The following is a 26,847-nucleotide window of genomic DNA, read 5'->3' as shown; positions in this document are numbered from 1 at the left end:
GGGGGAGAATCACCCACTTGGCGGTCAGTATGTAAGTCCACGGCTAACCGTTTTTCCGCCAGCTTGAGTCACTCGTTAGTGCATGGTTTAATGTACAGAACATGGGTGTACAGAACATGGATGTACAGTCACGGGGTCATGGCTACTTCCGTCTACAAGGACCTTTAGGAGCTCAATGAGAAGAAGGTGACTTCCTGCGGTAATGCCATTAGCGTTACACACCATCGGATTTAGCTCCTGAGTCCCAGAAATAAACTGTCATATTGTGATCACCTGTTCAAGTATACATTGGGCAAAAGGTCCACTACTACAAGCAGCAGCCGGAGCTTGAACAAATATGAACGAAACTGAAATATGACCCGTTTTGGTGGGCACAATACTGTATGACGCTACATTGATTCAATACTAATCGCATAAACGTCGATGTCAGCTGTTCTGCCGGAATATTTTTCGAGCTTAGCACTCTAGGTTGTCACAATACTTGTAATAATAACGAAAAAGCGGCTGATTCTCTGAAACGTCCACTGCCATGTTTTTCATGATAAAGGCACCAAAAGTTTGATGAATACTTATTGCACTTAGTTTTCAAATTTTCATTTACCTGCGCAAGATTGTTATACTAATTTTGCTACCCACAGTATACGAGTAAACTACACTGCAGAATTTATATACAATACCACGAGGGAAAATACCAACAATCGACCACCGAAAGCTATGTTGGTTTACAAAGCAGGAGGTAAGAAATATTTTCTTTTACAAACCCGCAAATTTAACCACCTTGTTCTCAGAAAGAGGGGCTACATAAGTGTAGCCAATGTACCCCTCTAAAAAAGAGCAGGGTGGTTGACCAACAGCCCTGCGTTTTGAATTGCCTGTTTCATGATATTGACATTGCATCTGATTGTGTGTTCTTTAGATGAGGCGACAGTACGCCTCCTCCGGAATTGTACGCGAGCAGGCTTCCACCCCACGCGAAAAAATGCCACGCGCGAAACTTGCTCTCTAAAAAAGGTGCCTGGACCTGCAGTGCTACTTCACGCCTAGTTAGATCGAATTTAAAGGTTCTATTACCTACACCACGAGCTTCCAACAGTTTCCTCACAGGCCGAAAATCGCCTGGCCTGACGTTTTCTTGTTCCTTATGCATGGGACTTCCTACACTCTAAGAAAAAAGAGAGTAAAAAGTGAGTCACGGCAACTTGACTCTCTTTTTTTTTCCGAAGACCCACTTTTGCGCGAGTAGAGTCAGAAAACAAGAGTCAACATTTGCGCATGGGTCGTTTGACTCTCAATAGCACGGGAAGAGTCGTCGTGGAAGATCGCGATTCCTCTTATATTCGAGATGAGTCTGGCGAGAGAAAGATTTTAATGCAGGAGAAGAAATTCCAGATAACCTCTTCTGTTTTAGGGAGGCCCTCGGGTTCCTGTCCTGGTTGTAATGCGGTGTATCATTCTTTCACCCTTGTCATGTTCTGCAATTACTTCGAACTCTATATATTGATTTTCCTTCACCATGTTTGTTGATAGCTCACACGCTTAAGCGATGGCTGGTTTCCTATGCTAAGGAAGACCTGGATTTGTCACACTGGATTCTGACCATAAGTAAATGTAAAAAAAAGTATTGGCTATTAAAGAGAGCACAGCAACAAGATAACAAGTTCAGTAGGCGCACTCAACAGTGTCGATTGTAAATGTAATTCCGCGACTGAAAATTAAGTTTTGAGGATTTAAGTTCCAAAATCAAGATCTTGTTATGAGGCGCACGGTAATGGAAAGCTGCAGATTTATTTTCAGCAGTTCGGGTTATTTAACGTGTACGGAATGCACGGTTACCCGCGATTTCGCATTCTGACCCCGTTGGAATGCGACTGCCGCGGTTGTGATTGGACCCGTCACCTCGAGCTCAGCAGCGCAACACCAAAGCCACTGGGTTACCGCAGTGCGTTGCGTTCCACGACCAGAAACAAATATTAGCGTACGCAACTCTGCTTTGGAACCCCCTAGAAATATAAAAGCAAAAATATAGCAGTTTCACCGCAATGTTGCATGAACCACTGCACGAACTATTGCACGAACCAAGGTTCGTAGTTGCATCGGCTGAATAAACTGCAGTAAACATTCGCTTACTCCTTAAATTAGCAAGCACTGGGTCACGCGCGCACGTGCAAACATCAACAGATCTCACTCAATGACCGCGAACACTCGCTGTCACACCGTTGGCGTGATGAAGGGCGCGAACTGAGCGGACGAAACGCTTCTGCTGCCTGTTCCTTCAAAGCGTCTCCGAAAAATTGCGCTATCTGAGCGCCCCCCCCCCCCCCAGCTTTGCATCCATCGGAAATTATGTCCAAAACCATGGTCCAAAACAGAGCGAGGGTGGCGCAAGACCGGGCTAGAGCAACGGCTAGACGAGGAGACGCGCGCTAAACTAGCCCCTCTCTCTCGCGGCTTGCGCGCGTTTTATCACGTGACTTCTTATAGATACTTGATTTGGGGCGCCCATCCAGCCCGGCTCAGCCTCGAACACTTCCTTTAACTCGCACAGCCAACGGCGCGGGATTGGATCTTATCGCACTTGACTTTATACGTAAGCTCTCGGTAACATCGACAGATATATTTCGACGGTTGTGTCCATATAACTGCTATCGCAAAATTGGCAATAAACAGAAAATTTTACTAAGGAGCAACATCGTCGCTTCTCCACCTCGTGATACAGCGGTGAACGATATTTCTGGAAAATGTGTTGCTGAATCTCCACCAAATGTCTACGCTCGCATTTGGTGACAGCGGAACGCAGTCGCAAGAAATTGTGGAGGAAATACTGGAGTTCTGGCAGCTTCAGGTGCACCAGATTATTCGGTAACGTCGGCGGCTTTGTAGTTCTACCTTACATCAGAGCAAACTGCACTAGACATAGATCAAGGGCACTCGCACCGTTATAGCTAAGCAAATTAAGCACAATTACGCCGCGTCTTCCCACTTCGAGCACGCTCCAACAGCCCAACGATAGATATTTTAAACATAACCACACTCGGACGAGCAAATTTTGCTTCTGCGAAGTGAACGTAGCGGGTATTTCAAGACACGTGTTAAATTCATGACTGTTTCATTCGTGAACATTACTTATGTGACGTCAAATTATCAGCGAGCAAAACAGTTTTTATTTCAACGCGAGGAAAGAAAACTGAAGCTAGCGCAACTGTTTTGCTCAGTTGTGCGGATACAAATGATCCAAAGCCGAAGCCGTCAACAGCATGACGCCATTTTGCAGTTGCGTTGCATCTCGCGCGAGTACGTTGTCGTCGAGTGGTGGTTCTTTATTCTATGGAGTGGTTCTGAAAGTGCTGCGTTAGGGGCGACTGCAACCAGGCGTTGCGGCAAGTTACGGTGGGAACTTCTGTCCGTGCTGTGTGATCGCCACGAGGAGGACTTTGCCTCCTCGTCGATTTCGTCTTTGCCGACATCGAGCAAGTGCAGCTCACCGGACCGTCACTAGCGCCGGAAGTGTTGCGTTTTGCACTGCGTTTTCCTTGTGATATGGGAGATCGCAACGCAGAGACGACTAGATGCATACGAAAGACTACCAGCGGAGAGTGACCTGTGCCATATTTCTCTTAACCTCTCAGGTAAGCATATCAGCTTTTGTTCCGAGTTTACAAACGGCACGTACTCGGTCCTTCCGGTACGGCTGCATTTTGCGCCACGTTTCTCTTGGCAGTTCACAAACGTTTCGTAGGCATGCGTGCGCGTATGTATGCGAAAATACTACTGGCAGACGGAAGCCTCAGGAGAGCATTTGAAATTATAGCAAAGCTGTACTGCCATAGATTAACACCGTTCTTAGCGACTACAATGACGAGTGGCCTGTCGCATCGAAAAATCCGTAGAATACCAAGTACTGCCTAACTCGAAGTGTAGATACAATACTAGCACCAGTGTGACTTTCGCTGGCGAAGACAGGTTGTCGAAAAAACAGCTTGTTTATTCTGAAGATTTACTAGCGCGTTAGGTATATTACCGCAAATAATAAAAACGCTACAACGCTGTATGGCAGTAGAGAGCTTTAGTTTAGGGGACGCAAGCGGCTTGCGTACGCAAGAACTAGGGGCGACGGTACTGCGCATGCCCAGACCGCTACGTTTACTTGCGTCCTTGGGTTGTTTAGCCGACCGAAAACATCCCTGCTCCTAAGTGTCACGTTACCTACGTGACTCTCGGTGTCGGAGAACTTACCAGTAGCTAGCGGGTAGATAATCTAATAAATCTAATATAAGCAATAACAATCTAATAAGAGCAAGTGTCGACAGACGTCGTTTTTATAGAGGTTTAGCGTGTCCGGTATTCGGATAAACGCAGTTGTGGGGCATTGGGTTGGAGCCATAAACGGGAGCGGTCTGCATAGTGCATCCACCTGGCGGCGCAAAGCTCAAACGGACAAAAGCAGCTAATATTGCTGTAACCAAGTCTATTCTACTTCGCTGCTGGCGTATATTTTCGGCACTGGCGTAATTGTGTTGCTGCCAAAAATTTATAACCACAGCAAAGTAAAATACACTTGGTTAATGCAATATTAGCTGTTTTTGTCTATTTGAGCTTTGCGCCACCAAGTGGCTGCACCATGCACGCCGCTCCCGTCCGTGGCTCCGCCCCAACGCCCCAGCCTACGTTTACCCGACCACTGGGTACTCTAAACCTCTCTATTAACTGCTTTTAATGAGAATAGTATTATGTGCTTTACTTCATATGCTTAATTTCATGTTTTGAAAAATGATAACGCAGCAAAGATCAGACTGTGATGGCGCTGCGAGCGCATGCGACCTCATTGCGGCTTGCGTTTGGGGCCGCTAACCTATAACATGTTTCTGCTTGCGTACGCAAACGCAAACGCACTCAAGCGCTAAGGGGCCCCAACGCCTTGCGTCCCCTAAAGTTCTCTAGTGTCAGGCGATGTGGCAGCACAGATATTTTTGTAGCGGTAAGGCGGCTGCATGTACGAGCGAACAGACACACCGCTTTAAAAGCCCTGAAACAGAACAAATTTAATGTGCATTTGGCTGCAAGTCGGAAACACATTAGCTCACAATATAAGCCGATGTATAATGTTATTATTGTTTATGTAATCTTTATTTACACGGTTGTAAATATTTAAAAGCATGAATTTGCTGCAACCTTTATATAGTAAATCCTACTAGGCTTACAAAACCTGGCTGTGTTATGTAGAGAATTTGTGGTATTCCTACTGAATTTTCTATATTGAGTCCGGTGTTTTATGAAAAAAAGGGTCTTTTTATTTCTAGTCTTATGTTAGTGCAGATATTTGGAAAGCAGAAATTAGTTGATTGCAAGCTGCATATGTACCCAAGTTTATCCTGCCTTGGCTATTGTAATGTGCATATAACAATGTTGAGTATATACAGCTGTAGTTGGCTTAGTCGCTGTAGCGTGTTTTGTAAAAGTACAAGGCTATGATTATTTTACTGTTTTCATGCAGAAATACCTTTTTTATCTTGTACCAAGAAACGCTCACAGCATTGAATGAAATGAAGTGTGGTGTATGTTTCTACTAATTTAATAAAGAAAATTTCGTCTGCGGTGTATCAGAGATTAGTTTATTTTCTTTTACTAAACAATGCGTCATCTCCTCTGCTACTGCTGTTGTTCTGTGTATTTTTGTAATTTTGAAATGTACGTTATTTTAGGTATTCAAGAAATGGCAACATCCAGAAGAAGACGCCATCTTATCCAGCACGTTATGGGTGAGACAGATCGTAGCAGGCACTTTTGCATATCTCATTAGCATATGATGCTATTTGTTGCAATTTTTGTGTCCACTTTCCTGGACTTTATTCGTTTCAGCATTATTGTGCAAAGGGTAATACTTTTACATCGAAATAGAGTAATTGTCCAAAGGAGAGGCATGGCTGGAGGAGACGACACACATAAGCCTCCTTTGTCCGTATCTCTATGTTGCGCAGTTACTCTGTCGTTATCTACCAACATGCCCAAGTTCTTCATCAGCTACATTTACTAATTCTCCGTTATTACAATTTCATTGATACAACCTTGAAAGCACAGAGGTACACAGGAAGACAGAGATTTGAAATGATGAAGAGCCGTAGAACAAGGAGCATCGCTGGAGCCAATGTTTCGACAAAGAGGAGATAAGTTTTCTTGTCAAAACATTGGCTCCAGTAACATTTCTTGTTCTATCACTATTTACAATTAAAAGACAGCATTATTGCTCTTCCTGAAGTAGTATGCATTATGGAATAAAAATTAGCAGGGTGAAATGTCAGGAATGTGAAATTTCTTGTGTATTTTAATGCTACAGCGAAAGCCAGAAAAACAAGATGTAGAGAACCACATCGGTATTTGTCACTACCCAGTTAGGCCAGCTTCATTCAGAGCTTGCATTTTGTTGCATTAACGACCACTGGAATGTTGAACTTATTTTAATGCAGCTTAACATAGTGCGTGTAAAAAATATGCAATGAGATGTTAAGAGGCTTGCGGTTGACTAGCAGATCACTTGATGGTATGAGCTCAGGTTTCCACTGAGCTTCCATGCTCGGATGCACATTTCTTTTTTTCATTGCTTGGATTTTCATAAACATAAGTACCATTTCTTCTTTGTCGACATTCTGGTTGTGTTGTAAGACCTAACTGTTTACATTTATTTGTATTGGTATCCATGTTACACAGACAACTGAATTTTTCTTGTAAAATGTGACATGGTACGACTAAGAGCATTTGTGCAAATTTGCTGCAGGTACACTCTGGTGGCTCCCGCCCCTGCAGCCTACCACCACCGTGTCCTGACTACGTCCACTAGGTCCGAAGCCTTTGGCGGCTCCTGCCACTGCGTCCTGCCACCACCGTGTCTTGACTACGTCCACTAGGGAGTTGGCAGCCTTGTGATGATGCCAAGCAGGCTGGAAGCCGACAGAAAGATTAAGGTAAATACATGAAATTAAGTGGCAACTTTTTGAGTGAAGTGGCTTGTAGCCACTCAGCAATGAAAGAATTAACTTCAAAGCAGTTTAGACTCCCTGCTATCGGTGCAGGAATGCTCAAGTCCATGCATTTTGCCTTAGCCGCCAAGAGGCTATGTGGATTAGACGAAACACGATGCAAATTTTGAAACTAGTAGGAGACCACTTGTACAATTTTTTTTTCTTGCTTAACGCAAAACTGCTTTGATAAAGCTTTAGCAATTTAAAAACAATACAGTGTACTCTCATATATGGTATTGGGCATAAATTTACTTGGACTGCCTCAATAGTTAGTATGCCGATAAACTTACACCAAAACTGACTTTTTTTGCTAGTTCAGATTTATCTTCCTGAAACCAATTTTTGCATGCAGCACAAGTCCTAAATATGTGGATTACATAAATTTGAAGCTTTTGCTGTAAGCCAGTCCTATGAACATAATGTTAATAGGCCATTTTGTCCATTTTTAATGACCCATAATAAACTGAGCAGTGGCTAATAGGCATTTCAATTTTTGGTGTAAGGCCTCTCTTTATTGTCGTGAAAAATTTGGCCCCCTTAATGAAAGAACCAATTTTTTGGCTATGCCTTTTATGATGCATAGTTTGGTGCATTAGACAAAAATCTCACTTAGTGCTTGCGCCAGTAAAAAAACGTTTTCAGTTAAGTATTTCTTGAAATCAACATTTGTCCTGTATTGAAGAGCCTCCTGTTTTTCAAAAAGAGATTTCAAGTGGTCGTGTGCCAGGTCGGGACAGCTCGCATGGAATAGCCTATTTACAGAAATAGGGAGGGCTATACCCGCCGTGGTTGCTCAGTGGCTATGGTGTTGGCCTGCTGAGCACGAGGTCGCGGGATCGAACCCCGGCCACAGCGGCCGCATTTCGATGGGGGCGAAATGCGAAAGCACCCGTGTACTTAGATTTAGATGCACATTAAAGAACCCCATTTGGTCGATCTTTCCGGAGTCCTCCACTACGGCATGCCTGATTATCAGAAAGTGGTTTTGGCACGTAAAACCCCATAATTTAATTTTTTTAGGGAGGGCCAAGTACACTTGACTTTATGTTAAGATACTATTATTGATCTACAAAAGACAAAATGAAACATTCCGTCCTATAAGCAGCTCGTCACATTCACTTACACTTTTGCACATTTGTATACCTCAAGTCTGGTGATTTGTGTCTGTTTTCATTATCTGCTATGTGCCGATGGTAAACTTCAGGTTTGCCCTATGGTGAAGAATATTTTGGTGCTTATAGATATGGATCTGTGTTTTTCAGGTTGTCTCGAAATTTTACACGAGTCATGCCACACACTCGGGCCAGGCCTCTTGCAAACGACGTATAACCAGGCTCAACGCATGAGCGTCGAGTGTGTCCGGAGATCAAGGCAACCTAGCGCGCAACCTTTGGTGACTCCTCTACATGTTCCACCTATTTCACAGCTGTACCTCAGCTGCCACCTATCCAAACAGAATCAGCAGCAGTGGTCACTCATTGAACCATGGATGAATGTTGGGGTGGAGTGATTTGAAGAGATTCTATTTGTCTCTTCAACTTCTTGGCAAATACATGTGTTATTATAATTCATATGTGTCTTTAGTACCTAGTTTTTAATGGTTCCTTTCTATTAGAATTCTCACCATTGATTCCTGCTATTATAATGTATGTCTATCTTTATGCCTAGTTTTTCATACTTCTTTTGTACTTGTGTATATAATTGATACGTTCATAATTCCTATTAAAGAGAAGGCTAAAATGCAAACTTATGGCATTTTTTTTCTTCATTTTGATAATCTTCAGCACTGCAAAGTGTTAAAGAAATGTAATCTAACGTGGGCTCTGGTGCAGGAAAAATTTAAGAGCAATATAGGGTACTTATTTCAAACACCCATTTTTTTGGAAAAGTCAAGAATATAGGAGCACAAAAAAGAAAACATTAAACTAGAGAAACATGAGTTCCCCTCATAAGTCTGATAATAATGTGACTTTCTTTCACTGCAAAGATACCAGTAATACTCGCATGCAAGGTTTGAGACACGAAAGCTATGATGCCCTCGGCATTTCTCAGTGCCTATTTGCCACACTGACGAATGTCAAAGGCATCGTAGGTTTCATGCACACATTGGTTGTGTTAAGGTTTTGAGTATTGTATTTCTCAAACACAAAGGTTTACAGCAGTGCTTTAAATAGCAAATGCCTTTCCTAATTTATTAGTGCGAGAGTAACAGTACAGATCAAGTAAAAATTATTTTACATGATATATATCCATAGATGCACGCTTCTGATGACATAGCAGTGACGTGGTCGTGGGATGAATGTCTTTATTTCAGATTTAAATATTGGCTGCCAGGTCTGGGTTAGTCTCCTACACTGAGTAGTCTAGGTTAGAGCCCATTTACTAGAGAAAGTGAATTAAACTAGGAATTATAAACATCAGAAGATCTTGTTTAGGACACTAATGTGACAATCAGCAAGGTTCGTTGGGCATTCATTTCCAAATTTGTGAGGATATATTTTATGACTGGTTTCATTATTGTGAGAACAAATATTTGTTTATTGTCACACTAGAGTTGACTGCCCCCATTTGTATACAACCCCTTTACTGGCTAAAAATTCAGAGTGTTACCCTATTTACTTGCATAATGATCGCACCCTAGACTAGCGGTCGGGTATTACGCCCCACCAAGATTCTCAACTGCATAGCTCAAAGGACTTACATGCACAATACCACATATTGTCGCTAGTTTCTATATGTCTACGTAATCTTATGTTAGCACTTACCTGTGCTCCACATGTTGATGCAGCAGCTAGTACTGTTGATGACTGTGCGGGGAATATAGCGCCCGTCACACCAACATGAATGTTTTTTTTTTACCACGATCCTAGTAATCTCCTTTTAGGGCAACTGTAACGAAATTTCAGTTGGGCTAAATTGAGGATAAATTCCTAGTGTATATTCTCAAATTAATGTTGGAAAAGTCGCATGGCAGGCAATCGCCTAATTTTGTTATCAGCAGCTATTAAACAGGGCCTATGCAGACGACACTTGCTGCTGGCGGCAAAGTGGTAGTGATGCGGTTATGGCAATTATTGAAGAGCCGTACGCCATTGTTCATCTTTCAGTTGCGCCTAGGCAGCCAGGCGCAGTCCTCGCTCATGATATGCGAGTTTACGGGTGTTTTTTCTGCGCGCGTTCTCCCGGTTGCGCTCATGATTTGATCTGTTGTAAGAATGTCGAGGCGTTCCGCGGTCGTCGGGTGCGTGAATACCTATTCGAACACGAGTGATGGCCGTGCAGTACACAACACTGAGTAGAGGAAAGCCGAACACATCTTTCCTGTCCCAGATTTCAAAACGCAAATATGCACCGCGGCGCAGTAGGCAATTCCGACGCCGACCAGCCAACGCGCACAAAGCATGCAACTGCAGTTGACGAAGCTATACACGCTACAGTTTAACATATCAGACATTTAATCATCAAGATCTGCTTGGCAAACGCTTTTTCGGGATGACTTTTAAGTACTATAAGCCGCGATGGCGCACGAAAACCAAAGATATATTCAGGGTTGAAGTGTCGTGCGATCATTTCCGGTAGTGCGTCATATTCAAGACATTTCGCGCGTCTCTGCATCGGCCGAAGTAGACGAACGAAACCCTTTCTCACACAGCACTAGAAACGCGCAGGAACCGCATGCTGCATTTGTAACGAAGGTGAACCCGACGTGGCGACCATGCAATGCGGCCCGGCCTGCCCGGCTGTGAGTTACGCACGCCTAATTAGCACCGAGCCAGTCTGGACCGGCCGTGCCGAGCCTCAGCTGCTTGTCATACTTTACTACAAATGGAGGTAGTTGTGTGACCGGTCGACTAGTCCATCGTTTTCTGCGTGCCAGGCAGCGGCCCGATGAAGACGGATGCGTCTTGCCAGAGACGCTGAGATGGCAAAAATTTTGCCCTGCGCTTTAAACGTTACCTGCAGCAGTGTGGCGACCAGCTGTTGCCGCGGCGAAAGCGCACAATTGCACGGCGAGCAAGTGCTTCTTGATGTGTCGACGGCTTAGACACAACACGGTCGCTTCAGTGAACCCGAACTGTCTATAGGCCTGCACGCTGCAGGTCAGCCAAGCTAGGGCGCGATGCACCCTGTTGCAGTGGCTCCGGCGCATGATAGGACATGTTCGATTCCCCCGCCAGCCACACTAGAATATAAAGCATTCAATTTTCGCCGGTTTATCGTAGCTGCGCCATGCGTGATCGCGTAATGACGTTGGCACATCACACGAAGCAGCTAGCAAATAACATTAACTCTGTGGCTATAGCCGACATGCGGCACATCTTCCCTGATACGTGGAGACGCTATACAAGAAAGAAGAGCGGACGGCACAGGCGCTGGTTCTCTACCGTCCCCAATGCACATCACTTTCGACGACTGGTAATGGCAGCGTTTTTTTTTTTTTCAGTTATCGTATGAAAAACCTCGATTTTTGAGAGCGTTATGTGAAGAGCCCACTTGCATTTCAAGCGTAAAATGTTCCACATAGGCTACTGTATGTCTACGTTATCTGAAATGGGGCTTTTCGTGGTTCATAATTTTATTGCCGTTGGCCTTTAAGATGCGAAAAACACTTGAAGTGGCAACAAAAAGTTGGAATCGTACTGAAGCGAATCTGGCATCCTAGGGCACAAATACGTGTATGCACCAAAATCCTTCTTCAGTAATAGTACTATATAATGTTTCGAATACGTAAGAGTGGATGAGGCTTAATAACTACTTGTAAACAGAAAAATCTACCCTGGGCCCTGAACATAATCATAATATTCACTATCGCAGTTACTCGTTACAGATATCAGCCATTTTACACGAAGAAAGAGTATCATACCCATAAACAATATGAGCAGCAGTTTATTATATACGTGTGTTCGCGTTTGCGCACACATGTTTTTTGTTCCTGCTGCTTGAGGTTGTGTTTGTTTCTCTTTTACTACTTTTTGGCAGAAACAAACCCCCAAGAAATGATGACGCTCACATACACGGATCCATATACGCACCTCTGCAGTGTGTTTGCTCTTTCTTCCGTTGGACAAGAGCTAACTGATGGTATGCTGTGAACAAATTGATCACTATACATGTTTTTACAATGAGATTGAACACTACTGATCGAGTCACTACTGACTGAACACTATTACCGAGCCAAGATTAAGTGCAGAAGACTATATGTGGTTCAGTCATTTTTAATAACGAAATGAACTCTGTTTTCTTCTTTTTCACATTGCGACCATTAACTACAATGCATGGTAGTTCATATTTTATAGGTTCTCTTTTAGACAGTACGACATTCCGCGATTGTGGCTATCTAGAGTAAGGCACAACGCTATCTGCGGTGCTGTTGTACAAGAACGATTGTCCATTCATCAATAATTTCTTGAGACAAAGCCTTAAGTCACCGCCCTTTGGCGTATTTGCCAGTTCTTGCATCTCTGGCCTGATTTCTGCTGAATAGTGTTCGCTTATTCCAAACTTGGTGCCCTCTAACACTCCGGAGGTTTTTTGCACACGTTGCTTGTTTATAAATGACGGAAACTTGAGTATCACGGGCCTCTTTTTTATTGCTGTATATCGCCGTCAACAGTCATTTCGTTCAATACCTTCGTGGGCAACATAAAGCGTTAGATTACTAGAAAATGTCGAAGTAAGTCAACGTCTGAGGTGGCAAGCAGTAGTTGTCGATGGAAGTAAGGCGAGTCTGTATCAGGTCAGTGTGCAATAGAGGTCACTGCAATAGGGCGAAATCAAGGCGAACAGTACAAGGCGAACATTCATTGAGCGCGGAATGCACAGAGCGACTTGGGATTAGGTCGTACGGAAATTAGGAAACTTGTAAGAAAGAAAGTAGCACGCTAGGAAGCTCGGAAGCGCTCGAAAATGGGTGCTTTTCTGACTGGCCAGGACGACAAAACGAAGATTTCTTTGCCTCTTGTCTTTAGGGGCGCTGCTGCTGTGGTATTGCTCTCGTGCGCCGCTGGGATTATTTCCGCACTAAGAGATGGCGCTCGCCTCAATGCATCCCTGCCGGTACCGCCGCGGCAGCGTCTCAGTTTCTGCGCATGGCAGGTGCTGTACTTGCTTTCGTACGCGACAAACATGCAGATGCTCAGCTGTGGACGTGGAGTGCTGGACTGTGACAGCGCGAATATTACAATAGTCCATAGCCTGAAGTGAGCGCTCGTACCTGGCGTCTAAATAGCGTGCTGGTCACGTATGCCGAAGAAGCAGGTAAACAAGCGCCCGCAAAGTGGTTCCAAAGTGTGCACTCAGTGTCGATGACATTCAGGCCCGAAAGAAGCGGCACACGGAATTGGAGCGTCTTCGCTACGCATCGAAACGTGTTGTAGACCATGAATGTATACGTATATATAATAATTTTTTCAATTATGTACAGCCCCATCATTAAATTAAAGTATAACACTTCTTCTAGGAGGCGATGTGCCATGTGAGGAAATGATAACACGCAACCCTCTCAGAGGTTATAAAATGTGACGCACAACAACGCCTCAAGCAAACATGTCTCCCTGTGTGTTCTGTGGACTACGCTGACAAACAGCAGTGGTGCACGCAAGCTAACGTCTAACATCAACTCGCCACTCTCGTATTGGACTAAACGATGAAGAAATTACACATTAGCCGCGAACATCAGTGCTAATTACCGTTAATGAAAGCAAATATCATGCAAAGTTTGGCTTACGTCGATTCACACAATGCGTAGGATACATTATGCGATCACAAACTGTGTCTGTGCCAGAGTTGAGCCGTTTCCACTTTCACTGGACATTTTCGATGACATCGCCCCTGGCTGAAAAATCTCCGTCTACGATGACACCGTTATTGCTGCTTGGTCTCATGCTCTTGTAGGTATCTTCTGTGATTCAGTACGTCACGGCGCAGCGGTCTTTATGCCGTCGTGGCTGTTCACCCACTGCCGATCTTTACCGCTGCCATTCGCCGTACTCAATTGGAGTGCTGATTCGCCTGTGTTGTGTATTCCATCCATCTTGCGATTCACTTTCATTGGAAGTGTGTGCTTCTGACGTGGTCAGCTACTGGCTTTGCGAACTTGACTCTACAGCGACATGAAATACTCCTGATACAGCTTTCTCTTGCTCAATACGTGCTACATAAAAGATTGTCTTCGAACGTAAACGAAGCCTCAAAATTGCTTCGTCGCGCGGCAATATTGCGTGAATTTGGGGGCTTCTTTCATACTAGGAAAAACAATGTTAGGGAGCACGTGTTGAGCAACGAAAAGCTGTATTGGGTGTTTCTTTTCATGTCGCTCTACAATCTTCTCATTCACACTTTTAATTTGATTAGAGTACTTGAGAACCTGAATAAGTAATTAAAACTACTAATTTAGATAACTACATTGAAACGAAATAACTTGAGTATTTCCAATCAACGGCAAACATTACCTTTGTTCTGTCCAGCTACGTGGCATTCGCATATTTTTAAACTCTGGCTAAATTTAGCTGGAACAAGCTGTTTAATGACGACAGCGTAACGACGATGCCATGGGGATAATAAGACGCCTGTAGGCAGGCGATGGCGGGACGACTGTATGAAGACAGTCGCGTTACAACTAGATAACTGTATTGGCCTAATCCAGTTGACCAGGCGGGTAAATCAATCTTTATGGCATGGGCAAGTCGTGGGCCCGTTCATTGATGGACCTGAGTCGAGGATTGAATCACACGTGGCTGCTCTGTATGGATCCAACTTGTAGCGCACGGAGCTCACGGGACAAGTTTGAAAAACTGCCTCCTAATTACCGTCATCATCATTAGCCTATAATAAGGCCACTGCAGGACGAATTCCCGTCCCAGTGACCTACAATTAGCGCTTTCTTGTAGTAGCTGGTTGCAAATTGGGCCTGAAAATTTTCTGGTTCAATCACCCCACCTAGTTTATTGCCCCCCTCAACTGCGCTTTCATTCCCTTGGCACCCATTCTATAGCTCTAAAGGTCCACGGCCAATCTGCCCAGTGCCGTTAGATGGCCTTGCCACTTCCATTTTTTTCCCGTAATTGTCGAGTAAAATATAGGCTATACGCGTTCGCTCTCCAGTCCACAGCGTTCTATTCCTGTGTCCTAACGTTATGCCTGCAATTTTTCTTTGTATTCCTCATGGCGCGGTTGATAAAAGCAATGCAGCAAAATAGCACGTGAGTTAATTGGCTATAAATACGTATCGTTTACTACCATGGTAATCTTGGTAAAGACGCAGGGCCGGTAATCATTTAAATTTCTTATTATCAGCCTTGTAAAAGTGCCTAATCAGACGACGAGTGCAGATGGCGGTGATTGATAGTGATGCGGATGTTGCGAAAGTACCAGGCACTTACATGAGCAGCGATCTCTCAGTTGCGCCTGGGCGCCCAAGCATATCCCTCGCTGAGCATTTGCGAGGTCATGGGTGTCTTTCTCGGAGTGCTTTCTCGTTGCGCATGTGAGTGGAGGGTTTTTTTTTTTTTTTTTGCGAATTTCGAAGCATAGCGTGACCGTCGGATGCTCGACCACATGCTCGAACATAAGCGATGGCTGTGCAGCACGCAACGCTACCGAGAGGAAAGTAGAATAAATGCTTTCTGTCCGAGTTTACAGGGCGCAAGCGTGCATGGGGCCGCAGCAGGCAAGCGCGATGAGGACCAGCCAACGCGTGCAAAGCATGTAAACATCACATGAATAAGCGGCACGAGCTGGATTTCGTAAGCACGTTCACTTAGTCTTGCTGCTCGCCAAACACTTTTTCGACATCACTACAGGTACTACAGGTCGCGATGGCACACCCACAAGCAAACGTGAGGTGTATTCCGGGCCTATATTGTCGAGCAATAAGTTCCGCCGGTGCTTCATTTTCGAGATGTTTTGCGCGTCCCTTCATCGGACGCGTCGATATAGAGAAACAGAAAGCCTTTCGGAAAAAGCTCTAGAAACGCTGTCAGCAGGAACCTAAGGCTGCATTTCTCATGAAGGAGAAAGCGACGTGGCGGCAATGGTGTAGATGCGGTGGCAAACTATGCCGGAATGCGATGTCGCCGCAGCAAAATTGGTGAAACTTTACCGCCGCTGCAGCCCGATCATGATTTTACGGGCACTTCGCGCTGCGCCTCAGTTACGTCTAATGCAGATGGCGGTAGTGGCCTGCTTGGTCTACTCGGTCTAAAGTAGCTGATATTAAAGGAATCGATAAAGTTTGGCGTTTCCCGCGTACCATGAAGCGGCCAGCCAACTGTTTGCGTCAAAGAATTTTATTAACGTATTTGCATCAATGTTTGCGTCAAAGGCATTCATTGACGGCCAGCGCAGACCGAGTTACCCACCCGTAGTGCTCCAAGTCAGCGTGAACCCGGTCCCAGTCAGCCCAGTCCCACATCATGTCTCACATGTCGGCGTGGACGAGGTTCACTGAAGAATGGCACGTGTGTACAGATTGCCATAATAAATGATCAATGTTTGTCCGATGGTAGGTTTCGAACCCTGTTACCCCAGCACAGCCAGATCGATGCGATTCTACTATGCACTATCGAGTGACCCAGATAGAGGGGAAAGCGGTTGGATACAAACATAAGATAGTTGGCCCCCTGAAAGTGCGTGAAGTACCCTAAGAATGATAACGCATTAAAACAAAAAGTTTGGTTTTCCAGCGGCCGTGCCACGCGGTGAAAGAGTGTTTTTTCTTCCGACAGAAAGGTGGACTGCATTTATTGCGAAAAGCTTTCTTTTTTCGGTTTGGTCTCATTCACATCTCCATGGGTTGGTGTCAAAGTTCTGATCGTATTCACTATCTTCACTTCTGACCGCAGTGGCTGCTTGCAAAATTGTTCGGACTTTCCAAAAATATATACATTTCTTGACTCTGTGAGCCTGCCTAGCATTACATGTTGGACATTACGCTGAGGTTTTGGGGAGCGCATGAGTGGACTAGCTCTCACATTCGACATCTTTCCTCCACTCAACACTCCACCTCGACTTATGAAATTGGATAGCGCCGCCCTTCGACAGGAGTGGTCACTACGCTTCTTGTGATCCACAGCAATGCTTGAAAGGCGCTACATCTTTAGCAGTCGTTGGGCATACCTTATCCATAAGTACAAGACATTGCAACCAATCGGCATAAACGTTTCAAAGGGTGCTTTAGAATCTATTCGCTATGCTAATACCAAGCTATAGGCTACAACACTTACTTTCCTTGCTTAGTGTGTGTTTTTTTTTTTCGTTTTCACATATTGATTCATTTATTCCATTTCAGTAGTTGTTTTAGATATGCAATTTTTTCTTTCACGAGAACCGGTGTCTGCCGCTCCTGTTACTTCTATCAGAGACGCAAAATCGCATGATCACCAGCGAAGCAGGTAATAAAGGGATGCTGTGCACGCCGTTGACACGGCGTGTCACTGGCCTTGTGCACATCACTACTTTATTCTCAATTCTACACCCTCGCCGCTAAGACACCTTCGCTCGTTGCTCCACCCACCCGCCTTACCCCCACTCCCCTTTAGAAGTACCCTACCTATATATCTAAAATAAAGATGGGGCTGACAGATGGAATAGCACACTGTGGTATAAAGGTTATAAATCGGGATAAAGTGCCTCAGAAAGGCTGGCCAACGTTTCGATAGGAGGACCTATCTTCGTGAAAGGCGGCCTCGTCATGCTTGTCGTGTTAGTTTTAAAGGCTTAGTACAGTGACGTCAAGTGCAGTTTCTGTCGGCGGCGGCTGGTTGTAAAGGGAGAGACTTCAAAGAGAATGAGCGCTGTCGTCTGACGTCGGTGAGCGTGGTTCCCAAGACGAGGGGACAAGAGCGGGTCAGACTGGTAACAAGAAAGACCCAACAAGCTTTGTTTACGACTTCTTCGTAAGGAATGGCCTCCAGCTCGTCGAATCTGACAAAGAAGGTGGCTTCGTCGTTCTGCCCTCCGGACTTTTCAACGAAAAAGCAACTGCAGCTGTGCTCAAGAACTTTAAAAAAGTACCCGTGAAACGTACTCGCGTAAAGAAATTAGCAATCTCTTTATGCGATAACCTAGAGCTAGCCAAACTGTCTCATGTTGTTAACAGCAGTAAGAACGATAGCTTGTCTGTGTTTTTTTTTTCGCTAAAACGCACAAGGCTGATGTACCCTTCAGAGCCATTGTTAGCGAGAAAGGCACATGGCAACACGAAATTAGTATCTTTCTGAAGAAGCATTTGGACATGTTGCATATTGATGATCCTTTTGCCACGAAGCATTCTGAAGATGTTATTTCGCTTCTGCAGACAGTTGACTAAATCGGATTCGGGTTCTCCGTTGATGTAGAAGATTTATTCTAGTCCATACCTCACCAGCCACTTTTTGATTCAGTGTGTAGCTGCATTGAAGCTAACGATATCATTGGTTTCCAAAACTCAGCAGGCATTTCGGTAGACAGTTTCCTGGCTCTTTTAGAATTTTATCTCAGTGTTACTTTTATCACCTTTGACAACCAATCCTTTTTGCAGCGACAGGGAGTGTGCATTGGGTCGTGCGTAGCGCTAGTTTTGTGCAATGCCTTTTTATCGAGTATTGACCGCACCTTGTTTGGTGTACTTGACAAAGACAAAGTAGCACACGTTTTCAGGTATGTTGACGATTTTCTTGTGCTGCTGAAAGAACGAAATTATTTTATGTATGACGATGCCATTGCAGACATTTTAAATCTCTTTGAGAATAATGCCTTAGGTCTAACCTTTACACATGAGCTCCCTGTCAATAACATTCTGCAGTTCCTTGACCTCAAACTTACCTTTGGAAAAGAGCACGTTTGTTGCTGTTTCTGCCCTCGCACACAAAAACAACTATTACCATATGATTCAGCTCACTCTAAAATCACCAAAAGGGCCATTGCTAAACAGATTATTGAGCAATCTTTGAAGAAGTCATGTACACATGCCATGCAGGCCATCTTCTACATGCAAATTTCTAGGTTCAAGGAGGCTGGCTTCCCTGATGTGGTTGTGCTGGCAGTGGTTGAAACGCTCGAAAAGAGGCTAAAAGGGCCCCAAAAAGTAAACTTTGATTTGCGAACAAAGCTTCAAAGCCAGTCGTAATTCCATATGTTCACAGAACTGCACACAATCTGAAAAAGATAGCAACCAAGCATGGTGTCCCACTCGTTTTCTCGGCTCCCTGCAAGCTGAGTCACCTTTGCGCCCGCATTGGGAGACTTCACGCCAGAAAGAAGCAAGGTGGCTGCGGCGTGAAACACAAGAACCCCCATGTAGATTGCCAAGTTGGCGTTATTTATCAGATTCCCCTGACATGCGGCAAAAACTACATAGGCCAGACGGGCCGTTGTTTGAACGTGCGAATCCGAGAACACAAAAGATCAATTATAAACCGGGAGCAACGTCATTTAATCATGCATTGCTTAGATCCTAAATGCAGGCCTCTGCTCAACCAGGTTACGATCCTGTGCAAGTGCAATAACGAAAAAGCACGAGAACTTCTAGAGGCATATTATATAAAAAAGAAAGGACAAGCATGCATCAGTGGCACATCGGTCTTGCTTTACAATAGGCAGGCACGTTTCCTAGATAATATGTTTAGCTGAGCCACGCCATTGGTTTTTTCTGATGTTGTGTCTTCTTTTCTGCTGCTGATACCCTGATGCGCCTGCGCTGGCATGGTCTTATATTTATGTGTTTTCCTCGAATAAACCTCAGTTGTTAGTTTGCGCCTGTCCTGTCTTCTTCCTTGTGATCGTCTAGAAAGCGCAACCAATCTTTCCAAATACAATGAACCAACTTGCCCAACAACGCATTCTGCTATACTTCATTTAATCGATAGCCTTGACCGCGGCTCTAAACGTTAGGCTCAGCAGCAGAAGGCCATTGCACAAGAGTGAGCGCTGCGGGTCGGTGTTCTCGTAGCAAACAAAAAACAAGGTCACAATTTCTGATACCAAGCTCATAATCACTAGATATGGATACCACTTAGCATCAACTAGTGCTTATAATAATTCAATTTTTACGCTCGAACATGGCCAGATTGCGCACACATTATGCTCTTTTGGCTTTACCATGTAGTTCATAACATTCTTTCTTTAATGAATGCTGAAAAAGCTGAGAAATAACTTAAGCAGAGTACAGATTATGCAAATTTAGATAAGCATTCATTTGTGTTTTCCTGTGCTTCCCACTGATCATTTTCACTCTTTGAATTTGAGTTTTTCGTGTCGGGAAAGTAATTTGTTGCTTCTACATAATATATATAATGGTGCAATTTACTTTGCCAATTGTCAGAGCATTCGCAGATATAATACAAATGCGTACAATACAAGCTGTGTACTAATTGAAGATATCTCTGATCATATTTTACCAGATTTTGAACACTGCGAAATGCACATAAGAGACAGTAAGGTTGAGAGTGGGCCCACAGGAAGTTGTCTTAATTACTTCCCACGATGATGTGCTGCCACTAGATATCAACCGTATGAATCGCACTGTAAGAATAAAGGCAACGAGAATATCGTCAGTCTGTAAGAAAGAAATGCATTGAATGAATGACCACAGAAAGAAGACGGACCAGGGAGTGCTGTAATCTTCAGTCCTCGAAACTGACATCCTTAATTGTATGCTTGTATCTCATATTGAAATAATCATGAAGAAGTTGAAGATATCGAAAATTGTAACATCGAAAGCAATGAAAGTGAACTTGTGTAAATTTGAAATAAATTTTGCTTATTTGTTTCCAGAGCATTAAAATTTGTCTCTTAGAAACATCAACCTTCCTGCCAAAGTCGCTTCAATTTTATCTCAAATCGAGAAAGTGACTTACAGATGGAGTAGCACAGTGAATTATAGAAGTTTGATAAACAAATATAAACACGTTAGAAAGGGTGAGCAACATTTCTGCAGGTGAATCTATCTATGTCAACGGTGGCCTTTCGCGGTTTAACGTTAAATGGTTAGCAGGGTGATGTCACGTGCGGTCGCTTTCAGCGGCGGCTGGCTGCAACGGTAGATGCTAAAAGAAACTAGGCGCAGTAATTTGGCGTTTCTAGACATCGTTGCGAGAAGTACGAGACAGCTATAACGTTGCCGAACAGGACTCGGTCATCTGCTAATAGTAGGTCACTCATCCTCACTCCTAAGCTTTGCTTGTACGATATATTAATTCTAAAAAAGCGCGAGGTGAGCAGCATCGAACATATTTGGTTAAAATATACGCATTTTGAAATAACTCTTGATTTGTTTTTAATATTGTTCCAATAGAAACGAGGACCACTTTAACGAAAGGCGCACCGAGTAACAGCTGTGCGTAAATAAATTGGACCTTTTTTTATCCCATTTACTTTAATGAGTCGGATAAAAGCAGGTGACCACAAGCGGCCAATGCTACTGCCCACAGCGCCGCCATGTACTAGCGATGTCAGTAATTTAAGGAGGTACAATAAAAAAATTTCAGAAGCTTCAACATACCAGAATGTTAAAAATAGAGACTGTATCTACCAAAAGCAATGCCTGCAAAACAAACCTGCGCACACCCCAGCGAATATAAGCTCAAGCCCTATCACTTGCCCAGGTTTTCCAAAATGTGCTTCTATAGCGGCAAGGATTCGGAGAGCGTGTGACCTCCCATTATCAACGTACATAGTCACCTACGTTCTAAGAGTGCATATTCGATGCATTTTCCGGCTGCCTTCCCCCCATCTTGTTTCTTTAACTGTAGAAAGGCCACACACCACTTTTATTCGTATTTCCAAACACATCTCGTTGCCGTCGAACTACATGCAGGGAGTCCTACCTATCGAAAATTTATGGCGCTTGCACAGACCTGACGTAATACTCAGCATCCCTGGATAACGAAAAGAGCTGATACGCCATCGTTTTCCCAGGAATAGGCCAGAATACAATTTTAGGACAAGATGCCCATTGACCACCAACATGTTTAACCGAGAAGCTCATTCACTAATAAAGGTTCAGCTGCCGAGGTCCCGATTACGGTAAGATCATTGATAATAAGCTAAATACGTCACATGTAAAAATTAAAAATGAATTGTGAGATTTTACGAGCGAAAACCAAAAAGTGATTATGAGGCACCCCGTAGTGGGGGACTGGAGATTCGGAACACTCGGGGATCTTCAAGGTGCACCTAAACCTAAGTACACGGGTGTTCTTGCATTTCGCCCCCACTCCGAACTCTTCGTCACCCTATATAGAAAAATTACGTAAAAGCAATCGGGGACAAGCCTGATCCTACTTGAAGCAACACCGGCCGCAAAAGACAATTAAAAATAAATGAAAGGTGTGCGAAACGTCAGAAAGGCAGAATTTAGAAGAAAAATGCAATTGGATAAATCACAGTCGGGCCCGGTAACTTCTAGTGTCCTAACGTGCGGTCAGCGAGAACGGAAAGCACTCGCTCAGAGAGTTTATTAAAACAAAGTGTGATGAGGTAAGGGTAGCATGAATGGTGAATGACAGGGATTGCAGGCGCCCAAGCTATGAATGCCTCCGGAAGGAGCACCAGGTACCATGAACATAAGAGGAGTGACAGCGGTTAAAGCAGGAGCTTCAAATACCTTAAAAATCTAAAAAAGAACCATTTGACGGAGGCCAAACGAGGGCTGCGCGGTCCAGCACAAAAGGCCGACCGGGCAATCATCGCCGAGGAAGCAACGAGCCCGCAAGCACCCCACCGGCAGGGCGGAACGAAGGCGGTAAAAACTAAAAGCCAAAAAAGAAGAAAGGGCAAGGTATAGGATATAAATGTGCGTAGCCAGCCGTGGGGATAACAGAGCAAGAGGTGTGAAATAAAACCAAAAATAGAATTTTGTTATGAGCAGGTGTGGCCGCGATTCGATCCCGCAACGTCGTGCTTAGCAAAACGCCACGAGTAAGATTACCGACAGTTGCTGAACTGGAAGCTCTCCGTGCTGCTCTTCATTTCATTCTGCAGAAGCCACCACAGGGGGCACGACATTGCTCTGGCTATGTTCTCACACCCGTTCTACGCACAGGTCTTGGCGCTGTCCCTCCTGAAAGCTTCCTTCGGGGGCTTCGCTACGCCGGGCATTCCCTTGCCACTGGTGCGGCCTTCGACGAGCTTCATCGATGACGATGTTCTGGCTGAGTTTCACCGCTCCCAGCCAATTCCGTGCCAGCATCCAAGACTGACTGCGACATCTGCTCTCACCTGGCAACCAAATCCTTCCAGCGTCACGCGATCCGAGGGGCGGATATATAAGCAGCACTTGTCAGCTGAACGTCCGGGGCACGACATTGCTCTGGCTATGTTCTCACACCCGTTCTACGCACAGGTCCGTTACTTACAACCTGCTAAATGTTATCGTAGTTCTAATCGTTGTACAGTAGCGGTGTCGTGCCCCACCAACTTTCTATATGTTTTGCGAAAGTGCCTTGTAGGGTTGGTTTCTGCTATTGATGCTGTATCGAGTGTTCTGTTAATGCTCTCGGGAGATATCGAGAGTAACCCTGGCCCTAGAACCAATGCTGCACCTACAGGTTCTGACAGTGCCAAAATCGCGGAAATTTTTGAAGTGGTTAAAGGCTTGGAAACGAATCAGGCGAGGTTTCTTCAAGAAATACAAGTTGTTAAAGAACAACAAAATGTGCTGAATACGTCAGTCCAGGCCCTTCTTAGCAGGGTGAATCTTCTGGAAACTGATATGCGTTCTCTCAAACAGATTGATACGCTCAATGCAGCCTCAGCTCCGTGCGCTCTCGACGCCCTTCGTCATGATATGATGAAGCTTAGGGCGTCACTTGATAGCGAGAGCAACAGATGCAGAAGAAACAACCTCATTATTTTTGGCCTGGATGATTCAACCGATGAGACATGGTCTGTATCGGAGGAAAAAGTACTGTCTTTCTTCGAAACGCAACTGGATGAACAGATTACCCCAGAAAGTGTAGAGCGTGCTCACCGGCTTGGTAAATCCCACGGAAGCAAAAACAGACCTATCATTATAAGGTTTGTTAACTTCAAGGATAAGGAACGTATCCTATCTCGTGGTATCTCAGCCCTGACGTCAGGCTTGCGCGATCTAAACTTGTAAGTTATGCAAAAACATTGAATTGCTCTTTCAAGCTTCGATACGATAAGCTACTCATTGATGAGAAGTGCTACGTTTATGATGGAACTCAGGATATTGTTGTTGAATTGAAAAAGTAGCAGAAGGGGCGGTACCCGAACAATAAGTCCTCAAAGCAATGTGTGCGCACGGGACGTTCCGCTCATCCAATTTCAGAGCTTACCATTTTAGTCGTGAACTGCAGAAGTGTAAAAACAAAACTGATGAATTTGCTACTCTGACCTCTTCAGTAAAACCCCACGTGATTATAGGTACGGGGTCTTGGCTCGACGAAGCTGTTGGTAGTTCCGAAGTATTTCCGCCTGGTTTTCACGTCTACCGTTCCGATCGCAATGCGCATGGCGGTGGTGTCTTTCTACTTGTTGACTCGTGCTTGCAATCATCTCCCGTGTTAATCCGAACTGATTGTCTTGAGTCAGTTTGGTGCAATATCCGATTTGAAACTGGGCAAAAACTGACAGTTGGCTCCTTTTACCGTTCCCCCGCTTCCACATCGCCTGAGACCTTCACAACCCTATCCGAGTTTCTTTCTACAATAAATAATGACTATATTGTTGGCGGTGATTTCAACATGCCTGACGTGAGGTGGGTTCACTATAAGCCTGTCCTTGCTAATTCTTCTGTTCTGTCTATAGCATTTCGCGAGGCAATAGTTACCAATGACATTTATCAGTTTGTTACTGAACCTACTAGGTATGGTCCGAATAGCTCTTCTGTCTTAGATCTGCTTTTTTCAAACCAGCCATTGCTTGTGTCTGATAACGCCGTAATTCCCGGTATTAGTGACCATGACTGCATTGTGGCGCATGTGCAGATTGTCCCCTTCTCATGTGCACATGACCACCCAAGGAAGGTATACTTTTTTGAGAAAGGCAATTATGTTTCATTGTCTAATGATCTTGCTATATTCCTGCAGGAATTCAGTCATTTAGCTCAGTCCGCAGATTACAATACCCTATGGGATACATTTTCCTCCACACTAAAGCACCTGGTTGACAAACATGTTCCATGGAAACATTTGTCCGCAAAAAATCGTAGTGATAAGCCTTGGGTAACTCGGGAAGTCAAGCAATTGATTAAAAAGAGACATCGCCTTCTGAATGCTTATAGAATGCAGCGTAACCCCTCTGTATTTGTATTGTTAAAACCCTTGGAAAAGATATAAAAGTAAAAAAACAAGGTTGCTAAGGAAGAATACTTCTTAGCATTGGGCCCAAAGTTACAAAATAACCCGAAAGAAATGTGGAAGTGTTTAAAAACGATTAGCAAAGAATCAGTTGGCATCCCGAACTTAATAAACGGTAGTGTACTTCTTACTAATGATGTCGATAAAGCTTCTTGCTTCAATCTTTATTTCCAATCATCTTTCACAACTCCCTGCCAGAATGAATTACCGCCTATTCCCGACAATGTGTTTGAACCTATGCCGGAACTGGTCGTGACACATGGTGGTATACTTAAGTTACTTGGCAATATAAATGTTTCTTCTGCAAGTGGTCCTGATGGTATACCTTCTTATGTGTTAAAGGCTTGTTCTGAGACAATCGCCCACTATCTGGTTATTATTTTTGAGAAATCGTTAAGTACTTCTTGTTTACCTAAGGAGTGGAAAGTTGCAAACGTGGTACCAATCCATAAAAGTGGCCCAAAAAATATTGTCTCCAACTACAGGCCAATTTCTCTAACTAGTGTGTGTAGTAAAACACTGGAGCACATTGTATACAGTTCCCTAATAAAACATCTAGAAAAGAAAAATTTTTTTAGCAAATATCAGCATGGTTTTAGGTCTGGTTCTTGTTCGACCCAGCTCCTAGAATTCAGCCACGATCTTTTTCATTCATTCGATCTCGGTATACAGACTGACTGTATATTTCTAGATTTTAGAAAGGCATTTGATTCTGTTCCCCATGTTTTACTGTTGTATAAGCTATCATCCCTCGGTATCTCTCCTTCATTGCTTGATTGGAATAAATGTTATCTACAAGAACGCATGCAACGTGTTGTAGTTAATGGCTCACAATTTGATTATATTGATGTTACATCGGGAGTTCCCCAGGGATCTGTTCTAGGGCCATTGCTGTTTTTGGCCTACATCAATGGCATTGCTCAGGTTGTGTCATGCAAAGTGCGTCTGTATGCGGATGATTGTGTGATTTATCACTGCATTAGGTCTGCCACTGACCACGAGTGTTTGCAACGCAATTTGGACTGTATACCACGCTGGTGTGTTAGGTGGCAAATGTCTTTAAACCCCAGTAAGTGTCAGTACGTCTCCTTTACCCGTAAACAAAATCCACATCTATTTCATCATACATTACACAATGTCCAGCTATTGCGAGTAACTCAGTATAAGTATCTTGGTGTTTTTTTCTCATCGAATTTAACTTGGACTAAGCACGCTGAATATATTACAGCGAAAGCCTGTAAAATGCTAAATTTTGTTAAACGCAACTTCCGGCTAGCTCCTCCCAAAATTAAAGAACTACTTTATTTTTCGAACGTAACACCCATATTAGAGTATGCCTGTATGGCCTGGGACCCGCAAACCAAAACTCTGTAATATCCTCGAGCATGTACAAAACCGCGCAGCCCGTTTTGTCTGTAATAACTATGACTTTACTTCTAGTATTACAGCACTTAAGGACAACTTGGGGAGGGAATTCTTAAGCTCACGCAGAAAAAACATGCGGTTGGAAATGCATTTTAAAATTTATTTCG

At 44.1% G+C, this 26,847-nt stretch overlaps 1 long non-coding RNA gene across 1 annotated transcript in view; it reads right to left on the bottom strand.

Annotated features, from left to right (window-relative positions):
* Positions 1-5,682: 5,682 nt before the first annotated feature.
* The window catches only part of LOC140213705 (uncharacterized), a 45,968-nt gene continuing 24,803 nt past the window's right edge, over positions 5,683-26,847 (bottom strand). The window contains exons 2-3 of the long non-coding RNA XR_011890596.1: positions 9,779-9,902; positions 5,683-6,932 (exon numbers count right to left, since the gene is read on the bottom strand). This is a non-coding gene — a long non-coding RNA (uncharacterized lncRNA). The remainder of the gene's footprint in view (positions 6,933-9,778; positions 9,903-26,847) is intronic.

Source organism: Dermacentor andersoni, chromosome 10, assembly GCF_023375885.2.
Source record: "Dermacentor andersoni chromosome 10, qqDerAnde1_hic_scaffold, whole genome shotgun sequence".
NCBI lineage: Eukaryota > Metazoa > Arthropoda > Arachnida > Ixodida > Ixodidae > Dermacentor > Dermacentor andersoni.
The sequence above is the reverse complement of the archived record's forward strand: the minus strand, read 5'-3'. Positions and strand labels throughout refer to the sequence as shown.